Source organism: Paramisgurnus dabryanus, chromosome 15 (genome assembly GCF_030506205.2).
Source record: "Paramisgurnus dabryanus chromosome 15, PD_genome_1.1, whole genome shotgun sequence".
Classification (NCBI taxonomy): Eukaryota; Metazoa; Chordata; class Actinopteri; order Cypriniformes; family Cobitidae; genus Paramisgurnus; species Paramisgurnus dabryanus.
In genome coordinates, this window is record NC_133351.1 from 29255760 (window position 1) to 29280632 (window position 24873).

A 24873-nucleotide genomic window follows, 5' to 3' on the forward strand; every position below is an offset into this window, starting at 1 on the left:
CTTAATTTATGTCAGGAGTGCAAAATAATTAATCTGTAACGTTCGTTATTTAAAAATAATCACTCATAAAACATTCATTCTCGTCTTCTCCAGTTTATTTGTGTTCAAATACATAAAATATACCAAATCCGCCAGGGCTATATTATTACAATGGTGTGCATATTTGGAGAAATAATGATTAATTATTACATGTTAGTAAAATATTTAGTCATACAGAATAAGATTTCTATTCTATTCTATTCACTGAATTATGCGATCTGAAGAGCTCAAAGAGTGAACGGAGGGAGATGTGTGTCCTCTTCCTTATTTGCGTCAGATTTGACTGTACAGCTCATTTGCTTTACAGCTGTCAATCATCTCACGTGGTTCAACGTGCACTGTGGCAGTAGTAATGCAATATTTAGAAAATGTACTCTTGTACTGTTGATACTCAAGTACTTTTAAAAACAAGTAGACATCTGACTGTAGTACTTTTACTTGTACTTGAGTAAAATTTTGCAAGGGTATCTGTGCTTTTACTCAAGTAATGAAGCCGTGTACTCTGTCCGCCTCTGAAGGATTCACATGCGTATCCTTCCCTCGCATCCTAAAGGGGTGGAGCTAAGATGCGAAGAAAGGAAGCAAGTAATAATACCTGTTAAATAACAGACTCTGACACCTTGAGTAATTACTACCTTAGCTTCTTGTGTGATCAAATTAAAATGCTATGTGTTTTACAATATAGTAAAAATATTGGTCCAAAAACATTTGCGCTACTTTCAGAAGACACAGGAAATGTGTGGGTTATGAGGTTTTTCTCATTACTCATCAAACAAGCCATTTGATGCAAAGTATACTACCCAGTTTAGTGCATAAATGAAAATTAACTTAATGAAAAAAAATTGTGCATGTGAATGTTTTGGACATGTTTTGCTAAGAGTTTGCTTTGCTAGTGTGTGGTCCTTGTAAGCAATACAGTGATCATAATACAGAACAAACGGCTGTTGATATTCTTCAGGTAAATTTTTATTCAGTATCTCACACATTTATTGAGTATCACAAGCTGTTTCACACTTTATATACTGATATCATCATGTTCTGATCATTCTCAGTGGTGTGACCTAACAGTCATGTCTCAAAACATGTTATTTTTAATAAATGTAAAAATGTTCAAGTTATGCATTTACTTTGTGATTTTTTGGTATTTTTACCTTATTTACTTCAATTATGCCATTTATTTAAATGTAAATTAAGTATTTTTATATTTTTTCACACACTTTTCATAAAAAAACTCATTATTCTCATTGAAACACTGTGAAAACCGTTAAAATAAGTCCCACCTTTTTTTTTATTTAGTGACATCTGGTGGAATCAAAATAACAAGTTAAATTGGTGAATTATTACAAAATAACCATTGTTGATTACGACTGTGCAAAGATGCCAAAATATGCTCACAGACAAATCTGACCATGTTATACAGAAAATAGAAAGTAGGAGAGAGTAATAATTTTTATGCAGCAAACATCAAATTTAGATCCAGTCTCTGCTACAGTAAATGTAAAAATGTCACTTTGAAATGTGTTTGTGTGCTTGTGTGCCTGGTAATTATCGTGTTGGGGGGACCAATTGTCCCCACAAAGATAGGAATACCAGTATTTTGTGACCTCGTGGGGACATTTTGAGGTCCCGTATGAGGAAACAACCTAATAAATCAAACAGAATGATGTTTCTTGAAAATGTGAAGTAGCAGAAAGGTTTCTTTGATGGTTGGGGTTGGGGTACATGACCATTAGGGTTGGGTACCTTTCACATTTTTACCGGTTCCGATGCCGGTACCTGGAATTCGATACCGGTACCCAGCGGTACCTTTTTCGGTACTTTACTCTGACTTAAGTGACTTTTCAGTGGACATAATAAGCCCAAACCTCTCATTTTCAATATTTTGTTATTTATTTCGAAATGTTTAATAATACACACAATCTTTACAAAAAAAAAACATCCCTATAACATCCAGGGCATATGTCTTACATATAAATAAAATAAATAAATAAAATATATAAGTAAGACAAATGATCAATGAACATAAACGTCCTAAAAGCAACATAAAAGTAAACTTTTATGTAGAAAACAATACTAGCAGTTGATTTTTAGAAAAATCAGCATGTCAACGTTCTCAGGTAAAAGCCATGACAGAGCGAGTGTTCTCTACAACAGTAGAGAACACTCGCTCTGAGGATGTAGAAGAGGACTGGACACAGAGATACTTTTTTGCCAATCTGGCCAGCATTGGCATTTGGTCCGCATGTGGTTGAATGTGTTCGAACAGCCACACGGACCGCCTTCTCTCCTCCTATTTATCTAATCTGAGGTACTGAGCACCAAGTTTTACGTCATTTCTGACTTTTAGCGTGAACACACAGTCTTTAGGCTTTCATTAATAAAACTAAAAGCGGCTGATATCCGCAGTTTCATTTCGCGAGCGCGTGAAAGTTGGTGATCTTATTTCATTAATTGTGCTGAAAAATCTGAGAAAGCTCCAACATATTCATGTACAAAACACTGTGCAGCATGTTTACTTAAAACACAAGCAGCGCCATAGTATTAGTTCGCGTCCATTTAAACCCGTCATTACTCCAGCTCGTGTTAAAACGAAAGCAAAGGGACTTCCCCACAGTCTCCACGGACCTCCACTTAAAGTAATAAGGAGAGAAGTACTGCAGTAATAGCTGTGATGTGTGTGTGTGTCTGTGTGTGTGTGCGTGCGTGCATGTTTACGGCTTGCAGTGCGTGTGTTCACTACTTACTAGATTGGTCGAATGCAGACATCACATTACAGTATTACATAGACGAGTACAGTGAGATCGACAATCTTAGGCAAGACAGAGAGTTCAAAAAGCTCAGGATCGGCCATCTTGGGCCAGGCAGAGAGTTTAAAGAGCTCAGGATCGGCTATCTTGGGCCAGGCAGTGAGTCTAGGGAACTCTGAAACAGCCCTCTTGGTCATGGTAGAGATTCTTTGGGAGTTCTGCATGGCCATTTTAGCAAGGGCAGAGAGTCTATGAAGCTTGGGAGCGGATATGTTGGCTGACCTACAGGAACCTCAGGGGCGACCATCTTAGCTTTGACAGGACTCTCAGAACACACAGGGACAGGAAGCTCAGGGAACTCAGATTCTGACCTTTCAGCTGTTACAGAAAGTGCAAGAGACTTAGGTTCAGACCTTTCATCCGTGACAATGAAGTGCAGGAGACTCAGGATTGGACCTTTCAGCCGTGAAAGGAGGTGCAGGAGACTCAGGTTCGGACCTTTCAGCCATGAAAGGAGGTGCAGGAGACTCAGGTTCGGACCTTTCAGCCATGAAAGGAAGTGCAGGAGATTCAAGTAGGGACCTTTCAGCCATGACAGAAAGTGCAGGTTTATCCTCTGAGGAAGGCAAAGAATTAAAGACAGACCACACACACACCACAGAGCTGTAGCCATTACAGACAGCACTGAAGACAGAGGACATGCCTCAGATGCCTAGAGACTACCGAACTAGGGACACCAGACGCCCCTGCACTGACACCAGAGGAGTCTCCATCAGACTCGAAACCAGCCGCCTAGTCAAGAATTTCAACGAAAAAACGGTAAAAGTGGCCATCTTGGGAACTGACTCAGATGCAGGGGTCATCTTGGACACAGTCTTTGGAGTGGCAGCCATCGTGTGAAGTGGTTAAGGCATGGCAGCAGTGATCTTGTAAAGTGATTCGGACATGGTAACGACAGGGCTAAACAGAGTTAGTGTAGTGCACACATGCGTCCGTGACCGGACCTTGGAAGAAACAGTACAACATCTTAAAGCATTATCTTGCAAGCCTTGACACACTCCCCAAATTCTTTCTCAAAAAGGTACTTAACTGTTTAGAAACTGACCTCTTAAATTCTCTCAGCTCAGAGCACCTTAAATCTCACTTATCAACTGTGTATGAAATGCTACATTTTACATGCACAAAAAATCTGAATCTGGTCTCATTTGAAATGTCTCAGTGAAAGTGGTATGGTTTCACTCATATAAACACAGAATCCAATGATAAAGTGTAACAATAAAGTAAGTAGGGATGCACGATCTTGATTTTTCATGGCCGATTTTTATACAGATTTTCTTAACAAGCAAATTGGCCGATTCCGATCCGATTTCCGATTTTTTTCTTATCAAGCAACAAACAAGAAAGAATGAAAGTATACATAAACAATATGTTTATTTGGTATTTAACAACTAAACTTGGTTTTGCTATTGAAAACAATAACTGTAACCATCTAAAATGAACAGTAACTGTGCAGTAGGCTATGTTCAATACAAACATAAGTGGTTAAATGAGACCATGACATGGATGGTTGAGTGAGGGTTGAAGGTCTTGCCTGTTTTGCATTATCAACAGACTTTTGATACTTATTGTGTTCTATCAGGTGATGAACGTAAATGTCTGACCAAGTTTGTTGTGGCAAACGCAGGGCTCTCAGGTTTTATTGAAAAGTTTGGAGTGAGATAACATCTGTTAGGGGAGAGGCCCCTCTGCCCCACCAAATTCTCAAGTTTTTGCTAGCAGTTCAATGTTACCTATTATTCATAACTGACCAGCACAAATATAAATTATAACAATTGGTAAGTCTGATAAAAGACAAATTTATCCAAATTAAATAAATTGCTCTACATATTCAAAAATACAAATGTATCAAAATTAAAATGAAATCTGTATTTTATACAGTAGGATTGCAGCACTTGCCATCAGCGTGTATTTTAAGCTGTGTTTAAGAGAGAGATAAGGTTACATGTTCAGTTCTACATAGTAATAATGAAATACTTCTCTGGTCATTTCATTAATTTCAGGAAGCCTCTACGTTAGTTTCAGGTAAGCTAAAGCTTCTGATTGCAAAGCAATTGGAGAATTTTTTAAGAAATCAAGCATAATTTAACACGTATTTGGCTATATTCAAGAAACCTGCATTATTTACAGCATTTATCGGATCTTGCTCTTCTAACTTTCACTCTGTGCATGCACGCGCCGCGCATCCAAGTGATTGACATCAGAGGAGCGTGAGAAAAACTCGAGACAGCTAAACTCGACAGATAACTTCCCTGCGCCTCGTCCATTAATTGTATATAGCAGGAAAAGTTTTCAGTCTCTTAGAAATACAAGGTGTGAGTGTGTGTAAACTGACTGAAATGCGTGTATCTCACAGTGAATGCGTGAGACTTGAGAGCCCTGCGAATGTACTGTTGTTTCTTCGCGATTAACTTGTCCTTTACAGACATTGCAGCTTGCAAACTTAATGTTCTGCGCACAGATTTCGAAATTTTTTTACACAAAAGACATGTTTGTGAATGATAAAATTGTAGTCTGTGCACTTCTGGAAAAATCGGCCGAAAAAATACAAAAAAACGTCCGGTTGCCGATCGCGCAAAAAACGGCTGGTTCCGATCTCTGGCCGGTCAACCGGTGCATCCCTTAAAGTAAGCAAACTTCACTCAATGTTGGGACACACCTCCCACCTTATACATGTAAACCAATAACCCACTGTATGCAGATTAAGTGCTGCTCCTGAGTTCACAACACCCAATCCAGTTTTCTCTGGATATTTAAGGAAAGTTTGCAAAGGGTTCTGGGGGATTTTCTATATTTAAAAAATGAACCCCATGATGTTGTGTCTTTGTACACAGCATCATGTATTTTTTTATTTATTTTGAGAAATCTGTAGTCAGATTTCATACACCAGGGATGGGCAACTTCAGTCCTGGAGGGCCGGTGTCCTGCAGAGTTTATAACTCCAACCATAATTAAACACACCTGAAGCAGCCAATTAAGGTCTTACTAGGCATACTAGAAACTTTTAGGCAGGTGTGCTGAGGCAAGTTGGAGCTAAACTCTGCAGGACACCGGCCCTCCAGGACCGAAGTTGACCATCCCTGTCATACAATGTCAGTGTATCGTCATTTTGACAGGTATGCAATGCTTTCGTTTGATTACATCTGTTTATTGATTTATGCTTCATATTTGATTTGGATTGTAAATTGGCTTTTGAATTATGATTTTCTTACCTGGCTAATAAATTGTGATGTTTGACATCATTCTGACTTATCTTGAATTATTGACTACAAGTAAAATGATTTATTCTTTGTTACCGCAAATCTACGACCAGGATTAAGTAGGCGTATCGTCTGCCTTTTCATTTAATTTATTTGGTCTGATGAACCACTTACTTTTAATCAATAGGGTTAAGTTTGGCGCATTGTCTGCCTTCACATTCAGTTCACATGGTCTGACAAAACACGTATACTTTTAACTACAGGGTTAAGCATTGGCACATCATCTGCATTTAATTATTGGTCTGACAAACCAGTTAACTCTACCTACCAGGTTTAAATCTTGGTGTACTGACTGCCATTAATAATGGGGTCTGACGAACCTCTTAATGTCATGACTGGTAACAGGAATCAGGACGCAAACGCAGGGTTCATATGAAATAAATTACATTTAATATAAAACAGGAAACAAAACACGAGTAACATACAACGGCGGGTAAAACAGGAACATCCAACACAGGAACAGACAGGGATGTAATGACAATGATCCGGCAAGTGCACATACAACAGGCAGGGGTATATATACAAACAGACTAATGATACACAGGTGTGATGATGCAGGTAATTAATCAATGACAGTCCAGGTGACAACAATCGGAACAGAGACAAGACATGACACAGATTAACCAGGAACGCAGGGACGAAGCCGGCAGGGCAGGGAGCCGGGAGAACCGGAGCGGCCATCTCAGGAACCGACTCTTGAAGACTCGACCCTCTTGGGAACCGTTGGGGATCCGATTGTCCCGGGAGTCGACTCCCACCATCTCGGGGAAACAGGCTCATCCACGGTGGTGACCATCCCGGGGAAAAATAGAGCATGGCGGCTGTTCTGAGCCCCAAATCGAGCATGGCGGTGGACCTCCCAGTAACCGACCCAGATGACTCGACCAACAGGGGAACCAACAGAAACAATTCGACCCTCACAGGAGCCGGCTCGAGTGTCATGGCAGCCACCCCGGGGAATGAATCGGGCGTGGCGACGAGTAACTTGAGCTCAGCCTGGAGTGTGTGCACTCCCTCTCGGTAAGTTCCAAGGGATAGTGATGTGACCTCTGAAGTGAAGCTCCGGAGCTTGTGTCGAGCAAAAAGGGGCGTTCCAGATGAAGCCCCGATTCGAGGCTTTTATCGTTTCCGTGAAAATCACGTGACGATGACAAACGAGGCCTCGTTTTCTGTTAAATACATCATTGCTTTATTCTGAGTATCGCCTTCGGATAAAAATGGTTCGAAACTCACGCCTCTTGTGGGTTTTGCAGTACTTTTGCATTGGTGTTGGTTGTACGTAGTGGCGAGTTTGTAGTGAGTTTGTAGTATATAGTTATCATTATATATCATAGCCTATATTATATTACACTTAGTTTAGACGATTATTAGAGTAAATTATACATAGCCTAGTTAAGTAGATCACTATAGTAAATTAGCATATATCTAGTTCTAATACCTATAATACGTAATTATTAGGGCCGGGACTCGATTAAAAAAATTAATCTAATTAATTAAAGGGTTTGTAATTAATTAATCGAAATTAATCGCATTTTAATCACATATAAATATTTGACCTGAGAACATTGAGAAGTTATTTTTTCACATGGATTTTTAGTATACCATGAATAATGACTGAATACAGCAGCTTAAGCAACAAAATATTGTTTATTTTTGTTCAACCAAGTCGTTTTACTCCGAGTCGGGCTAATGTCCACGCTAGCTGCTATATGTTTTGCATTGAGATGATACTTGAGGCTTGATGTGCTGTGGTGATATGAGAATTCGACAATGATCCGGCAGTGAACATTAAACAAACAAGGGCTTAAATAGACAGACTAAATGACATACAGGTTTGATGAGGTAAGTAATCAGTCAATGAATATCCAGGTGACAACAATCGGAACAAATGCAAAACATGTCATGGATTATCGTGACACTTAACTCTTAACTAGTTGCATGGTCGAGTTTGTGATCAAGAACCTGCAGAGGCTGATGCAAGGATTCTAAGTAACAAATGAGATCCAATTGAATGAGTCAATATAATAATGAGTTAAAATAGAATGATCAAAGATTTATCTACATTTCACATTTATCTATTTGATTAATATTATTGATTTTATCTTTTGGAATCAGATAAAACTACCTAAATTACGTAAAGTTACAAGGTCATGAGTTAGCGCCAGAAAGACCAAATGCATAAGGACCCTTTACCAGGCCGATTGATTTTCTGATGTTGGGCCAACAGATGTTTTTTCCCCTTACATAACAAATTCATCACCTCATGATAGACTGAATTGTGGTATGTTTACAACCCAAGTGGAAAGAACAATACAAGTGGAAAAAAGTTTATTCAGTTTAAAACTTAAATGCTGTTTTTTCTTACAGATATTTTTTATTTTAACCAAAACAGAGGTAGAAGTCAAGAGTGGTTTTATGAAAGAAGCATAAGAATTGACTGTGGTCAACAAACATTTCTTGCATTACAGGGTCCTAGAAGACACAGGAAATGTGTGGGTTATGAGGCTTCAGTCTTTTAATGCCAAGTACACTCGCCAGTTTAGTGCTTGAATGTGAATTAGGCTGATTTGTGATTTTTGGACAATTACACAAAATCCTCTGCAAAAAAAGAGTTTGAGGTGCTACTTGTGCCCCAATTCATAGATATCAGATCCAAAACCATTCTTGGACTGGACTTTATCTGATCAGTATACACAATTATATATTCTGTGTAATGTATCATGTCATTAATATGTAAGCAATGATCAAAACACAGGCTGCTGTTGATATTCTTCAACTTAAATTCAGAGAACAGCTATAATAAACAATAAGTATCTCAAGCTGTTTCACACTTGGTACCCTGATCATCATCATGTTGCTCTCTCTCTCTCTCTCTCTCTCTCGTGCTCAGTGGTTCTCAGTGGTGTCCCACTCTCACATAACCACTTCCCTTCATTTCTCTCTACAGACTCTTATGAGTTGATCAGAGGTGTTGTAAAATGTTTTTGAGTTAGTGTAACAGCTTTATTTCTTGCCATATATATTGAATTTCTTATCATGGATGTTTTTCAACCCCGGATTCTTCACTCGAATTTGTTTGTCATCTTTACTTTACTGACTTGTGCAGGTACATATTTAATATTGATGCAATTCAGTTTAGTAGATTGTTACGTTTAGTTTTGTGTTCTCTGTTTGTCAGTGAATGTGTTAGTAAACATGTGCATGTGTGTATTGCAACTACTGCATGATGTGTAATCATTATTCAAATGTACTACCCAATAAAGTTATTTAAACATATCAGTTACTGGTTTTGTTTTTTCTTCAGATCACTCCAAGACAAGTGTGCCAAGGATTCTGCATCAAATTAACCTAACAGCCGTTGTGGGGGACACAGTAACACTTTACTGTAATGATACAGAATATTATAATAAAAGTCTGCAATCTGACGTTATAACATGGAAAAGAAACAACATCAGTATTTTTGCTCAAGACTCATACTCTAACAGAACTCATAACACCTTGACCTCAGACAGGATGTTTATTAATCCAGCAGTTCCAAAGGAATTGAATATAAATCAAATACAAGCATCAGATGCAGGAAACTATTCATGTCACACTAGTACAGCAGCAATAGGATGGATATTAACAGTAACAGGTTAGTTCATCATTTGTTTTATTTGTTTTTTTTTATTTGTGTTAAACTAGTAAAAGCAATGAATGCTGAATGATAGATGTTGTTTGACTCCTGTGTTTGTTTCAGAAAACAGACCACATCACCTCTACATTATCATCTCATGTACTGCAGTTATTATCATCTGTCTGATCATCGGTCTCAGTATCTGGATTAACAGGTAACAGATCAACACATCTTAAACAGATAAAAATGTTAGGGGCATGTTTATTTATAAAGTACTGTGTATCTAAGTGATAATGTAGTCATCTTTTGCATGGGGGTCCTGATCACCCTGTCAGGATTAATTTGTGTTAACAACCATGGCTGTCTGTACTTTATTACGCTTATTACATGGCTACTTGCCACATAAGTAAATATACACAAAATATAGATTTGATATGTTATTAGCTTGTTTATAAAAAATGTAAACCGTTTGTGAGAAAAAACATTTCCGAAAAGCTTTAAGCCGAGACGTGTTAAAGTTCAAAGTTAACACAAGATGAAGATGCATTTGGTTTAGTAATTTGTAAATAAAATCTAAAAAATTAAATGTATTATAAGTTTATGGTAACACTTTACAATAAGGTTGTATTTGTTAACATCAGCTAACATTAACTAACAATGCGGAATATAGTTTTTTTTATCTTTGTTTAAGGTTAGTTAATGCCATTCCAGTTGGATTTTAAAAATGTAGGAGTAAATGCTGAAATTAACATGAATTAAGATTAATGACTACTGTATAGGTATTGTTCATTGTTAGTTCATGTTAACTAATTTTAACAAATACAACCCCGTTGTAAGTGTTACCGAATTTATATTGTACTCTAAGTATTAGGCTCAACCCCCAGCTACCATCAGTGTAACCTCTAATAATCCCAACATTACTCAGATTTTTCCATAGATTTGCGCCTCTCTTTTATGTATGAGACATTACAAAAAAATTATAAAATGTGCATTGGTGGTCCATGTCATGATGCATACCATGAAAAAGATGAAAAGCTGAGCACATCCACAGTTTCTTTGTTTTGCTATCATTAAACTTTGATTAATTTTAACTTAACAGGACATGGAAAAGCAACGGAGATGCAGGGCAGGACTTTGTAAGTTTTCTTCCATTGCTTGATTGGCTTGCATAATACTGAATGATTTAAATATTATTTAATTTGACTAATGATTAAGGTTTAAATTGTTTTAAAAGTCACAGACCCTGGCCAGAGGAGGAGTACAAACTCAAAACAGTCAGTACTTTGAGAGATACAACTCATTGTATGGACAAGTATTACACTGAAGATCCTATACAGCTATAGCCTACAGTTAAGGGCATTTGGTGACTCAAATAGACTTAAAATACTGTGGGAGAACTGGAGTACCCAGTGAAAACCCATGTAACCCGGACACTGAAGATGTAATATGACTTTTGCTTATCTTCTGCTTGTATAAACTGTTTGTTTATATGACAATGCCATTCTGGGGTCTTAAAAACTTTTGAAGATGGGTTTCAAAGTGCAAGTTTTTGAAAACTGTGCTCTGCCACCATCGTCTCTGTGCTCTGCCACCATCGTCTCCGTCGACTATGCCTTGTCGTCTCTGTGTGAATTACATAACCACGAATCTGTGATAATGGTGACATCATATGCATGTGTTCATGCGTGAGAGTATAGACGGTTTCAGCAGCAACAACATAAACAAACGGTGTGGAACACAAAAGAATTGGACTAAATGTAACTTCCACATTGTGGTATAGTGGTTAAAGAGACTTGATTGTAACCCAGAGGATGTTGGTTCAATTCCCACAGCATGACAGGAAGTGACTGAAGTGTTTTGATGTTGCAGTGATAGTTGCCCATAGCTGCCATCTTGTTTGTATTTATTGCTATGTAGGAGAATGTTTACACAAAGGAACACATATCTGTTTTTTATTACATTAGTGTCATGGAAACGTAGCCTGAGAGATTGCAGTTTTAAAAGGTCAACAATCTTTGGTCTAGGACAAATCTATCACAGTTTATCTTAGCTGCTTTGGGGCTTTTCTTAGATCAGATACATTTTTTTCAAAACACTTAGTTCAACCTCCACATCATCAAGTCAGTTGTGCACAACATAAAAGCAAATTCTCATTGTTTTGGACATATTGCAAATGCTTTGATACAACCATACAATTGTCTGCTGTTTGCTACAGTTTCAATTGCTTATGTCATTTTCATCAAAATACATTAGACTGGTTTCTGTTAAATAGCCTTACATCTCAAAACATTTGGAATTAATTCATTGTAAAAGGCACGTCATGCAAAATTGTTAACCGTTGTGTCATAATATGTTACTGTAAACATTTTTAAAAAATGTTTAGTCTTTTGTAAATGTAAACGGAATTGATGTATTGCTGTCATGTGAATCTTGAGTTACAGAAAAATGTACATTTCTTACAATGTACAGTGAACCTTTAGCCTACAGTTTTTCTCATTTGCTTTGGCTCATTTCTTGAAACATGGAAAAACCTCCAATCCACTTGGCAATTGTTCACAACAGAATTGAATTTCTCATTCATTTCATCAAATTGCAAATGTCTAAGTACATGTCTCAATATCTCAGTACATCTTTGCAAATTATTAAGTACAGGCAGCCTACATTTAGCACAATTTCCAAGTGAATAGATCTTGTTGATCTAAACTTAGTGGTTGATTCTCAGTCTAATGGTTGTTCGCTCCAAAACATGTCAGCATCATTTCATTGTATAAGTCATCACATGCACAATTGTCAAAATTAGTCAAGAACCTAATTGTCACGATCTCAGTCTTTCGACCGCTCTGTCTCTTTTTTCCTTCTCTGTGTTTTGTGTTTTGACAGTTCCTCACGTGCGCTTCTGTCACCGGGGCGATCTCATCATCACTAACTAATTTCCTTCATCTGCGTCACTCACCTGTTCCTCATTTGCTCCCCAATTCGTTTGGTATTTAGTCTCCCCTTGTTCTTTTGCTCCTTGCGAGTTCATCATAGTTTCTGTGCTTTTGTCCTGTCATGTCGTGTTCGCCGTTTTGGATTATTTAGCATTTTTTGACCTTTTTGTCTTTTATTATTTTTCTGCCTGTTCTGTCTGCTGTCTCTGCTCTACGTCTCTCATTAGGAATCCAGCACCTCCGCTCCAGTTTGCCCATTGCCTTCTCTCTGCCCTGCCGGTGTCCAGCTATGCCAGATTCCATGTGTGACCGCTGTCCAGTAGCACTGAGGGAGTTCATGACCGCCGCCCTGCTGTATCTGTCGGCCTTCATTGCCGATCGCTGTCCAGAGTCCTGACTATGCCCGCTGTCCAGCTACACTGTGACGGATCATATTATAACCCAGCTACCTGTCGGCCTTAATTGCCGATTGGTCATCTCATCTCTCCCCGATTCAAATCTGTGGCATTACTACATCCAGCTTGGTGTGTGATCTCCAGTGTGTGACTGTCTCTCATCCTGACCAGCACGGCGGTTGTGATCTCCAGTGTGTGTCCTTGTGACTTTTCTCTGCCTACCGGCAGGGTGGTTGTTGATCACCAGTGTTATCTATATTCTTATTAAAGATTGTTTCATCTGCTATTGGATCCTTGCCTCTGTGTATTTATCTCATACGAATCCTGCCACTAATACCATATGAATCCTTTGAACATTTGATACATTTTTTACAGCAATTGACAGTTAGGTGAAACTAGAACTTGATTAACGAAGGAGGAGTTTACGCTTTTGTAGAGAATAATGGCATTGGAAGTAAACGAGACCCCTCATCCATCCTCCAGCCAGTGGCGGATGCAGAACGTGACATATGGGTGGGCATGGATTAAGTCCGGGTGGGCCTGAATCTATGGGTGTCACTTTTGAATAAGAAACTATAACAAGTCTATAAAATTCGTCAAGACTTCAGAACACTAATTTAAACAGCATACACACAGACCCGAACTGCACGTCACATTTTTGACATTATTGATATTTTAAATTGTAATGCAACGTGACATTAATTAAGCCTTTTTGGTAAAAAGCCTACAAAAAAGAACCTGCACACAGTGACAAGAAATATAAATGAATATTAAAGTGTTTAAATAAATACGGCTACTAAATGCTTAAAATGAAGCTTCTAACATCATATTCTCTTCATGCAAATCACTAAAAATATATTTTCGTTCTCACATATTTAAGTTAACTTACTAAATAAAGAAAAAGGAATTGCTAGAATAATGTTAGACTCTGAGGTTAAACGAAATGACAAATAAATAAACATTTAATATACTTTTTGATGAGCACAAGAGCAAGCCTACTCGTGAAGAGCGGAGCCGAGGAGCGCGCATATCAGACGTGAACAAAAGGAATAATGGGTTTAATTATGCGTTCACTAAGTGGCGTGCACAGGGGAGGGGCCGCAGGGGCTCAAGCCCCTGCCCCTTTTGTCTTAAAATGTAATGTGCCCCTCTCCACTAATAGTAAATAATAATGTTTTTTTTTTTTATAAATATTATTATGAATAAAAATACGTGTCTATATACAACTGCCACTAACATTAATAATACAAAAAATAATATAATGTTTTATCCTTTGGCGGAGGTGGGGCGGTAGGCGGAGTTTCCTTTGCAGCACGCACTACGTAGCGGTAGCCGCGAGTCTTCAAAAATAGGGACTTTAAGCAACAACCTCTGGTGGAACGGCAACGGCATTCTGGCGTTGTATTGCGCATGCGCGAATTTAACTGCTACTTTGCGACGTTCTACTGTAACGGTCTACTACGGGAGAACAGCTGATTTGCCGTATTCGCTACAACGTGAGAGATTATGTAGTACATTTTATGATTCATGGCATATGAAATTGTAATTGCATCAGTTTATGATTGTACCACAAGTCTTTTATATAATAATATGTGTTCACATGTTTAAAAGGTAAGCTACTTTTAAAGATTTTTAAGTATTCAACATTTTCAGTATTGCTTAAATCTAGGTTTTTAGACTTATTTACATCATACAATAGTAAAAACTTCTTCTGACAAAAGATTGTCATGTAACGCCAAAAGCAATCCTTCTCTTGCTTTTTTAAATGACATTTTTGTATCTTAATAAATTAATTAATACCACGTTGCGCTGTCCTGTTTACGGTTGCTTAGTGATTTTTACGTTCTTGGCTACGGCGGTCTGACAGCATACTTCCGGTCGCCGTAGCCGTTCCATTCCCAGCTGTTGCTTAAAGTCCCTAATAGCTACACGAGTGTCACGAGCAGCAGGGCAGCAGGTAAGCTAATAGGGTAAATAGACATTTATCCTATATGCTGCTACTGTAAGGTTTGCGACAGCATGTGAGTTATGCTTAACCAATTCGTAAAACTAGATTTCAGCTGCTTTCTGAAAATGTTCTCATACTTTCTGTAACCCAGATAGCAATTGACATCTGGCCCAGATGTGGCCCACATCTCCCACATTCATCTGGCTCACATACCGCGTGGAATGACGGCGATGACTCAACCTGAGTGCGCTGCCAGAAGTCAGCCATAACCGTGCCAGATATGGGCCACATTTCAGAAATGGCATGGGCCACATCAGGCCCAGATGTCAGTCACTCCACTGCCATCTGGGCCAGATGTGACCCATGCCATTTCTGAAATGTGGCCCATATCCGTCCCAGTTATGGCTGACTTCTGGCAACCGCACTCAGGTTGAGTCATTGCTGTCATTCCATGCAGTAGCGTCTTCTAAGCTGTGGCACACATCTACTCTTACTATATGCTAATTAACCTATAGTTAAGAAAAAACTAAAACTCATATAGTCAAAATTTCTTTATTAAACATTTAAAAAATCCAATACAGATAATAATTTATAAATAAACATAATTATATTTGTCAAACATGTTAGTTAAATTAATATGTTATATAGTAAGATATACTGGAACCCATAGATGCATGTGCGTTGCCACAGTTACACACCTGGCCAAACTTAAAGGGTTATTTCATCCAAAATGAAAATTATGTAATTAATGACCCTCATGTCATTCCAAACCCGTAACACCTCCGTTCATCTTCGGAAACAGTTTAAGATGTTTTAGATATGTGTATACACGATCAAATATATACTGTACATCATCAAAGTAGTCCATGTGATATCAGTGGGTCAGTTAGAATGTGTTGAAGCATCGAAAATAAATTTTGGTCCAAAAATAACAGAAATTATGACTTTATTCAGCATTGTCTTCTCTTCCAGGTCTGTTGTGAACCTCGTGCACAACACTGGAGTGACGCTGCTGACATGTTATCTTGTTTGCCCAAGCTTTTTCTTGTTCCCAAGCTTTTTTTACAGTCTGAGGGAGATGCACGCTATAAACAAAACAATCTTCACAAACATGTCTGAGGATAACACGTCAGCAGCGTCACTGTGCACGCTGTTTTTATTACCTTTCTGGAAATGGACAGTATACCGTACAAACATTTTCAAAGATCTGTAGCTAAAATTGTAAAGCTTAATTTTACCCAGTAACATTAGATCAATGTAATGGTTGAAATGCTTTAGCTATGATTTGATCTAAGGCTATTTACTGGTTATTTATTTTGTTTGTTATCAGAAAAAAAACTGCTCCAGAGATACTCGGTTGTTATTGAATCTATGTGGAGGTCTACCCGAAGTTAAGTTTGGGCCATGAAAGTGATTTATGTTGTTGCAACTGAAACCATCTATATTAACACACAAACGTACAACTACCATCTCCTTACATACAAAACTCTGATATAATACTCAACATTTCTTAATAAACTTATAAAACTCACAATAGGGATAGTTCACTAATTAAAATTAAAACTGTAATTTTGCTCACCCAAAGGTTGTTCCAAACCTGTATAATTTATAACAGTCAGTAACTGAACAAATACATTTGATAGAGTTTGAAACATCTTGATGGTAAGTAAATGAGTTTCCATTTTTGGGTGAGCTATGCCTTTAAATCTTCTCTTTTGCCCAACGACCTTCATCTCTGTCTGTGGCAAGCTGCAACCATGTCTTAACCCAGTGCTCAATCTCTTGGTCTCAAGCAGATAGTTGCTGTTAATCTGTTTCTTCTGACTGCAGCTACGATGACAAATGTAAACAGTGAGGTAGAGAATAAGTATAAAAAAATCTAACATTTATAGGGTATACACATATTAGCTGACACCAAACATGAATAAATAACATTAGTTATTGTCAAAAAGACTTACCAATAACCAGTTTTTAGTGGTATAGTTTTCAGTGGTGTCCTGTAATGCCGCATTCTCATTGATAGCCTGTCAGACTAACTGGAGAAGTATGTAGTTTGTGAGCAGGAAGTTCAAAATTCTTCAAAACACTGTCTTTAACTGTGGTGCCTCCTCTCAAGAATAAATTGTTTTGAAATCTGTAAAATTTAATGAAAAATGAAGAAACGAGTCAAATCTCATTTTTGAGAGGAATATAGACAAACTGTGGGGGTAAAACTGATAGAGTTCCTTTGAAATACTTGGACTACTTGCACAGAGCTTTTGTGACACAGTTCTGTTTTAAAATTAAAGGGGAGCGGAGGGCAAAGCCTAATGCTTTTTGTTTTTCTCAATAATTCAAAACATACATACATACATATATCCTATATATTAATTACATCTTAAAGGTAAGATAACCTCACAGTTGTTTTAAATCTCAAAATGTAAGATGTTTTATAAGTAAAGTTGATTGTTTCAAATGTGACATGTATTGTGTATTCAGAAATGTATACTTTTTTCAGCAAATTTGATGGTTTACTTCCAAGATTTATTTAGTAATGATGAGGAATTTCATACTCATATAATGATAGTTAAGTGTAACTGGCTTAATTCAGTAATATATTATAAAAGTATTTGTGATTATAATAATAGCTAACTAGCTAAATTAATGTAAAATTACTAAAGTTACCGGCCCGTCATACTAGTCATTTGCTCTCAAAGTTTAGGTATACTTCACTTTCAGAGTGGGAAAGTAAAGTAACTGCATTTAGAGGCAGACAGCGCTAATTCTGTAATCTCAGTTTCACTTTTGCGTGCTCAGGGCTTTCCACACATTCACTATATTATTTAATGATATATAAATAGCATAGATTTTTTTTACACATTTTCTAAGGGTGTACCTACATTATATGAACCCTGTATGAAATGTAAAACTTTAGCTGTCACTGTAAAACACTCTGATACAGAGGTGTCAAGTAACGAAGTACAAATACTTCGTTACCTTACTTAAGTAGATATATGGGGTATCTATACTTTACTTAAGTAATTATTTTTCAGACGACTTTTTACTTCTACTCCTTACATTTTCACGCAATTATCTGTACTTTCTACTCCTTACATTTTAAAAATCGCTCGTTACTTCTATTAATTTCGGCTTGTTTGCTTTTTTTTACATTCCGGCTTGTCAAAGTTAAAAAAACCTATCTTGATAAATTGCATCATCCAGATAAATGCGATTGTGGTTGGATGAGAAGTATAAACATACACAATTCCGACACCCTATTGGTTTGTACGCAATCCCCGCCCCCCCAGCTGACTGCAGATGATCAAAAGTTTGTTCGATGCTGCTGCACAGAGAAACATAAAAGAACCGCGAGAGCGATTAGAAAGCATGCTGAGCAGTTTGCTCTCGCGATGCTTTGATATCATCCGTCATCCGTTTGTACAGTAACAGAACGCGGCGTTCTGTCTTCAAATGGAAAAGTACGAAATAAAACTCGCGCATCACTTTCAGGTCAGTTCACAAGCCTGTGTAAATATATAGCTGTCTGCTGACACCAACTCATCTGTGTGATTTAAATAGTGTAACAATACCAATTTATATCATGTAACTTCAGTTGTTCAACTTAAATGACATTGTGCTGCTTTGCGTTTTGAGCCATGGCAAATATATCTATGCTAAAGACATCTGTTGTTTTGTATATGCTAATAACTACCCTAAATTTTATTTGCATTAACAAAACCTACTTAGCTGAATGCTTGAGTGTTAAATCAATCAAACACATAACCATACATACCAACTTTTGCTTTTGTTAATAGACATCAGCTGTTTCCTTAAACCTGACTTTTAATTTACTTACAAGAAATATGTAAGTATACTGACATGTAAGATCAGCTCACATTAGATTAAGCTAAAGTCCATTAGCTAACACAAGTACAGATGCAGAAATATAGGCTATAATATATAATTGCATATTTGTATAATTGTAGTTTGTGTTGCTGTCAAAATACAATTATAAATGATAACAATAGCATATTTCTATTCTCACACATACTATAGTTGTGTGTGATTTTGTTGTTTTTTAACTAAAGAGGGCACCACTGTAAAAGTTTTGCCAGCAGCCGCCCTGCTCTGAAGTTTGACTTTTTGCACCATTACAATATTTATAGGCAACTAGTCATTATATCTTCATCTCTATGGAACACATGTTAATGCTCAATAGTACATATGGTTCTTTAATGCAGTGGTTATCAAACCTTTTTTTGCGGCCTCCCTTGTGTACAGTGGATTCCTTCGCGGCCCCCAAAAGAAAATGTATGACATAAACATTCTAAAACTTACAATTTGAATTAAACAAAATGCTTTTGTTTAGTAGCCTTATTTTTCTGAGGTTAATTACAAAGAATTTATAATAAAGTAATGTATTTCATAAAATATTATAAAACTGGGGCCCCTGGCACCATCTCGCGGTCCCCAGTTTGAGAACCACTGCTTTAATGTATTTGTTTGCATTGTACTAAAATGCGTTCATTTTTAATGGGCATGTACCGTATGTGGTTGAAACAGATAGTCTAGTGCAGGGGTAGGCAACATGGAGGGCCGATGTCCTGCAGTGTTTAGCTCCAGGTCTAATCAAGCAGACCTGAACAAACTAATAAAGGTCTATAAAGTCACCTGAAACTACAGGTAGCCAAGGTTTTATAAGGGTTGGAGCTAAAATCTTCAGGACATCGGCACTCCAGGACGGACGTTGCCTACCCCTGGCCCTAGTGCATCCCAAATTTTTTAACATTAACATTTTAATATAACATTATAGTTATTATGGCCTTTAGAAACATGTTTTAGAGGAGATAGGGTAGTGCACAATAGGCCCCTGTGGCGCGGCCTAGGTTTTTTTCCGTAATGAAATTTTTTTTCCTTACATTACTTTTACTTTTATACTTTAAGTAGTTTTGAAACCAGTACTTTTTCACTTTTACTTGAGTAAAAAGCTTAAGTTGATACTTCAACTTCTACAAAAGTCTTTTTAAACCCTAGTATCTATACTTCTACTTGAGTAATGAATATGAATACTTTTGACACCACTGCTCTGATATGTGCAGATGAGTGGGGGAGTGGGGACAATCGTACTCTGGTACGGTTCGGTCTGTTTAAGTATGATAAGTAAGTGCACCCTAATATAACTTTGTGCTCGTCTGAAAGAAGATGATCATATGTATTAACATGGATTAAATCATGCAGAAATGTTCATTATTCTGTGAACTATTATTCTATTATAATAGACTATTATTTTAACCCTGGAGAATCCACGGGTCAAATTTGGCCAATGTTAATCAATGTTAAGAGAAGGGTTCTTGGGTTCTCCAGGGTTAATTTTCTATTCATCCAAAAATCCTGAAAAACACTAAAACATGAAGCAACACAACTGTTGATAATCAGAAATGTTAATTGAGCAGCAAATCAGCGTATTAGAATGATCTCTGAAGAATATTGTGACACTGAAGACTGGAGTAATGATGCTAAAATTTCAACATTAATCACAAGAATAAATTACAGTTTACAATATATTCACATTATAAACAGCTTATTTACTTTGTGATAATGTTTCACAACATTTCTGTTTTTACTGTATTTTTGGTCAAATAAATAATCACAAGCTTAAACTTTTGAATAGCAGTGTATAAGTTTGAGGTTTTACTTACTAGTCATATGGTTCAGAGATGTTTTCTGACAGGTCTGTTCCAACCCTACTGCTCGGCCATTAGCATGGACAAATCTACAAACAAAACATTCAATCTGTCACAGAGAAAACAATATATAAAATATGCAGTGTAAGATTTACTTATTTAATATTGCTCACACAATGCTACTCACGTTTAGATGTCAACATCTTAAAATAACTGTGATAAATGTGGAAAATTTGAAAAGCTGTTTTCTACACCTGTCTGCAACTCCCTTCAGAAAATGTTGAAATCTTGAGCTTCTCTTCTATTATAGAGGGTTTTTGTCACTCCTGAAATCAGAGAACAACATGTCTGTATTTGTATACGATAAAACATACGTACTAACGTTAGTAGCTTCAGCACTCCGTGCAATTTAACAAGGTTTAGACGTCACAGTACATCGCATATTTAGACTAAATAAATTTGCCTACTTCCAGTCATGCACTGACAACGTTAACAAAGACTTTGAAACCTCTCATCTATGTTTTCAAAAGCCCAAACGTTCATAAACAAGAGCAAAAGCTAACGCTTATAGACGGTTTCAGCAGTAACATACATACAGTAAAGAGGCTTTTGTGGAAAACACGTAACTTCCGTTAAACTCTGCTAAGCAAAAATAACAACAAAGTCCTAGCTTATAACAAGCAAATTAACAACACGTATATTACATTGGAAACAAAAAAAATATTTTCGACGAGTTATTTTTTCAAGAGATCAGTTTAGCACGTAAACCAACAGAAACCGGAAGCACAGTTCCGACCGCATGTGCGGAAACATGTTGGGATGGTAACGAACTTTTCTCAAAGACACAAGCCATTTATATGAGGTAAATATATAACAAAAGCGTGTCAACAACAGGTTTTAGTATTATTTGTGTGATTTGATGGACTAAACTTACTTGAAAACAGCGAAGAAACCGCGGGAGACGGAGCTAGCTGTCCTCGTGCTCCTTCAGTTTCCATGGTAACTCCCTTCGTGATTTAAAGGGGCAGGACATGTTTCGCGTGCACAGCATAGCCATTGGCCTATTATATACATGGTAAAGCCTCACACCATTTACATAAATAAACATCTCTGGAATTAGAACAGTACATAACACTTTAAAATATCTTTAAATTGTTTATAAATCGTAAAAACTTATTTGGTTGTTCTGTGTACTATTCATCATTGCCCCATTGCAAAGTGACACATCTGCATGTGATAGTGGGACGATTTTGTATTGTTTTACACTTGTGTAGCACTTTCTATTTATTCTACAATTTGTTTTTTAATCTTTGCTTTTGTTAAAGATGTACTTTATCCTATTCTTAAAGGTCACATAACATTTTTCTGCTAAGCTGTAAAAGGTTAAATAGTTCACCCAAAAATGAAAACTCTGTCATCATTTACTCACCCTCATGTTGTTACAAACCTGCATAAATGTCTTTGGATCCCATTCACTTCTATAGCAGGAATTGGAAAAGTAATACTATGGAAGTAAACGGGGTCCACGAACAGTTTGGTTAAACTTGAGTAGCCTACCTATCGAATAGTAGTGTGCATCCTTCAAATCTCAGAAGAGTCTTTTATATCAGATTTATAAAAGACAGATCAGTTGTTTACAAAAAAGAGGAGCTCCTGGAAATAACTGTTATTTTTACCCATTCTATCAAATTTTAAGCTACAAAGAGCAAAACTAGTTTTAACTTGTCTATAACTTGGCAAATGACCATGGAATAAGTGGGATAATCAATGACTTGCTGTGCATTAAAGGATTTTAAATGGGGTTTGGGGTTCTTTGCCTCAGCGTTGTGCATTTACAAGTCTTTAATGCAGGGCAAGCAGTTAATTTACATTAAATGTGCAGCGGGTAAAATTTAACTCGTCACCATTTTTCCTCAGTTACCATATATTTCTAAAGGTGTTATTGACATTAAATTTTCACCAGATGTTGCACATAAATGTAAAATTTTTAGCTGACTAAAACAAGCTGTTCTGTTACAGGGCTCAACGCAAATAATTTTTTATACTGGCCCGGTCGGGCCAGTGGTTCAAATTTTTCACTTGCCCTGCCAAAATTTTCACTGGCCCCAATAAAAAATGTCAGTGTCACATATTTAAAAATAATAATTTAAAAGTCAAATATTGTATACATATAAAACAGATATGTTCCAATAAAAAAAAGGCTCCCAACTTTTCTGCTTTACCTGTAAACTGACAGCAAATTGTGCTAAATATTGCATAGTTTCTTTCATCGTGTTTTACCCAAGTAAATGTCTGCTTCAAAGATGCTAAATACATTGATGAAAATATATTTTAGTGACTGAGGGTGAAGCACTGGCCCGATCGGGCAAGTGACAATACTTTTTACTTGCCCGAACATCTCTCACACTTGCCCCGGGCCACAGGGCAGTCCTTTATGTTGAGCCCTGTGTTAATGGATTATCAAAAAATTGTCGCCTAGAATTCTTTGAGTTCTGTGCCAGAGTCCAAGAAGATCTGATAGACAAAGCTGTCTGATTATGATAAATATGGTTGAATTATTTGAGCCGAATATGAAGAAGCCTAGCCCTGTCAGATCTAGAAGAAAAATTACAATGGAAAAAATTCAGCTGCCTTCCTTTACATTTTAAAACCAATAAGCTAACCATGCAGCATATTACATATCTGGCCCATAAATAAACCGAAACACACATAAAAACAGTCTGATGTCAACATAACCATAAACCAGTAATATCTGGCCCACACACAACAAAAAGCCATCACTCATCCTAAACCGATTTGTCACACAAGGGCCAGGACTGGCCCAAACACAACAAGCCACAACTCACGCTAAAACCGGGTTGTCGCACTCAGCCGTATCTGGCCCACACACAACAATCCAAAACTCAAACTACAATTGGCTTGTCGCACACGGGCCGTATCTGGCCCACACATAACAAGCCGCAACTCAAATTAAAACCCGGCTTGTTGCACACAGGCCGTAGCTGGCCCAGACATAACAAGCCGCAACTCAAATTAAAACCGGCTTGTCGCACATGGGCCGTATCTGGCCCACACACAACAAGCCACAACTCACACTAAAAACGGCTTGATGTGTGTGGGCCAGATATGGCCCATATGGCCTTTGACGCCACCGGAACTGAGCCATATGTGACATAGTTGGCCCAGATGAGGCCCGGTAGTGCATGCTATCTGGGAATGTTTTCATCGAAGGCCAATGTTACGTTACATCCTCGTGTTATTAGTTTGGAGAAATTCATCTAGTGCAATGAAATCTAAGACCATGTCCATCTCTAAATTGTAAGGATGGAACTTATCATTGATTTCATGGTAATGCTTTACATGAATGCTGTATAAGTGCAGTTATTAGGTTCATGTTAACATGTAGTTAAAAGCTCTTACTGATCAAATATCATCGCGAGCGCAGCCTGATTCTTGCTGTTTACCTATTTAATGTAAAAGATTGTACTTAACACAACAAACAATACATCATTAGAAAGGTCTAAGGCTCAAGCGTTTGTATTTGACCTTTATATTATATAAAAAAAAAAAATAGAGACAGTAATGTCTTAATTTGTGTCACAAGTTATGAAAATGAAAATCGGACTCCATACCTGTAAAATGAAATATGACCCGCGGTCGTCATGAAAGCACTTCACAAAACAACATCCTCGGGGCTTCTGGTTCAAAGGCATGCATGTTTGGAAACACATTGATTGATTTTATATGTTTACTTCTAATTTCTAAAGAAAAGAGTAATATTTATTCAATTTTTATTCCAAACGCGGTGATATGAGCCACTGTTGAACTGACCTTTACACGAGTCTGTTCATTCATACGTGACGCCTGAGGGCGCCCTCGTGCACCATTGCGCAGAGACACTTTAGAATTGACACACGAAGAACGCTGCGGTCCGATTCAGAATTTACACTTTTAAGGGCATTTATCTACCCTGCTGCCAATAACATGCAAATAAAGATGTTCTGATGGATAAAACAAGAAGACAATAAACTTAATTAGGATTATATATGGTATATCTGTGTTGTTCCGGTCATGTTGGGTATTTTCATAATGCAGTATATTTATTTATTATAATGCACAGGGCCGTGCACAGACCTTTTGAGGGGCATGTGCTGAAACTGAAAAAGGGCACCCCCTCCAAATAAATATCACTTAATAATCATCTTAATAGCTTTATAT

The 24873-nt window shown here is 37.3% G+C and overlaps 2 long non-coding RNA genes across 3 annotated transcripts; one reads left to right on the forward strand and one right to left on the reverse strand.

Annotated features, from left to right (window-relative positions):
• The first annotated feature begins 9599 nt into the window (after nucleotides 1–9599).
• On the forward strand, nucleotides 9600–12148 carry LOC135782843 (uncharacterized). The gene is made up of 4 exons (XR_010545511.2): nucleotides 9600–9737; nucleotides 9843–9933; nucleotides 10819–10855; nucleotides 10954–12148. It is a non-coding gene; the product is annotated as an uncharacterized lncRNA (long non-coding RNA).
• Nucleotides 12149–15528: 3380 nt separating this feature from the next.
• Nucleotides 15529–22476, reverse strand: LOC135782603 (uncharacterized). Of its 2 annotated transcripts, none has more exons than XR_010545449.2 (5): nucleotides 21252–22476; nucleotides 20910–20981; nucleotides 20671–20744; nucleotides 16951–17126; nucleotides 15529–16822 (listed from the first exon to the last, which is right to left on the reverse strand). It is a non-coding gene; the product is annotated as an uncharacterized lncRNA (long non-coding RNA). The 2 variants fall into 2 exon arrangements; XR_010545448.2 differs by having other exon boundaries at nucleotides 21590–22473.
• Between the last annotated feature and the right edge of the window lie 2397 nt (nucleotides 22477–24873).